The sequence below is a fragment of the Propithecus coquereli genome, unplaced genomic scaffold, assembly GCF_000956105.1.
Source record: "Propithecus coquereli isolate 6110/MARCELLA unplaced genomic scaffold, Pcoq_1.0 Scaffold8, whole genome shotgun sequence".
NCBI classification, from domain to species: Eukaryota; Metazoa; Chordata; class Mammalia; order Primates; family Indriidae; genus Propithecus; species Propithecus coquereli.
In genome coordinates, this window is record NW_012154173.1 from 13,982,088 (window position 1) to 13,983,633 (window position 1,546).

A 1,546-nucleotide genomic window follows, 5' to 3' on the forward strand; every position below is an offset into this window, starting at 1 on the left:
TCTTCTCTCATTCACAACCAACTTTCACATCTATCTATTTCACTTAAACATCAAAAGAACCATTTTCAGATTTAAAAAACTGAGATTAGGAATAAGAATTTTTCCAAACGTTACATAAATAGTAAGCAGTAAAATCAGAATGCAACTATGAATATGCGTTTTGATTTTAGGTCTACTAAATCCTTCTATTGCTTCGCGTTTGCTGGGACCTTCCAACGGGAGACCGCCGTCTCCCAGGCGGTCTCTCTCAGTCACTTTCCACTGTGCCCATTCAATTCACCAACATTAATGCAGCATTAAGTAACCTTAATGCTGAAGCTCACCGATGCTTCTTCAAAATGGTAGGTATTTAATCATTAAGTTAGAGAGCAAGATTTCTTAATAGAAACTTAGGACAACTCATAAAATTTTAGAAAATCTGGGAATACAAGAAATGACAAAGTCCATATTATTATTTGTTTTGACTTGGAGAAATTTAGCTCATTTATTTAGGTAAGGTTTTTAAGTAAGGTATTTCTCTAGGCTTCCTCTCATCTCTTTCTTTGTGTCTGGCTTTATTAGCTAGCTTTTTACCTTTAAACTATTTGATGATAGTTTTATAGTCTAAGTAAAAGTGCTCCCTAAGCCCACTGTGGGATACCAGAATATGCCACGCCCAAATATAAAGGATTATTGAGCAGAAGGCAATTAAGAAGAAGCAGATGCAAAATAGCTCTATGCTCTCCCTTTGCTTGCCTAAAAGCAGAACATAGATTTACAAAGACAAAAGGTTTCCTGTCCTGTCTCCTACTGGGGAGAACAAAGGTTAACCACTGAAGACAATTTTAGACCCTTTTTGTCTGAAGATAACTCAAAGGAATCTACATTAACAAACTTTACAAACTAGCATTCTCTCTCATTTATTTGCCTTCCCACAAGTTGCTGCTTCTACAGACTAAAAGTCCTTTTCCTTTACTCTGTCACTTTTCTGAAAATGTACTGTTCTTTGTTGAAGATGCTATATAAGCTGCAATTCAAAGCCACTTCTTCGAGAACCACTCATTCCCTTGGTGTCTACCGCATATATATGAAATACACATGTTAATAAACTACTCTTGTTTTTCTCTTGTTAACCTGTCTTTTGTTCAGGGGTTCCAACTAGAAACCTATTGTTAAGAAAAAAAAAATTAATCTTCCCCTATGCCACAATCTAGTTGTTTCTTACTTTTGGTTTCTGCGCTTAGCAATCATCTTGAATTCATCTCCTATTCATTCACACAAGCCAGTACACCTGCCCAAGAACAATTTTTCTGCCTTCCTTCAGTTCCTTCTTTCCTACTCTTCATCCATTCAGCCTTTTCAAATGGACAGTCCACTGATTATCTGTCAACTTATCCTACCCTCTGGTGTAGTTTCTACAAACCTGGATCATTTCTGATATTTCTAAAATCCCAAACATGAATGCTTCTTGTCCTCTTATGCTAGATAAACTTTCTCTAAAATTTTCAGTATTTGCCACATCGATCGTTTCTCTGAATCTTCACTCAGAAAGAGATTCCCCTTACAT

General features: G+C 36.2%; 1 protein-coding gene across 1 annotated transcript in view; it reads right to left on the reverse strand.

The window, feature by feature from the left end:
• Positions 1-1,546, reverse strand: part of LOC105825360 (chromosome unknown open reading frame, human C8orf34) — a 403,699-nt gene that overhangs the window by 138,301 nt on the left and 263,852 nt on the right. The gene's annotated exons all lie outside the window — the stretch shown is intronic.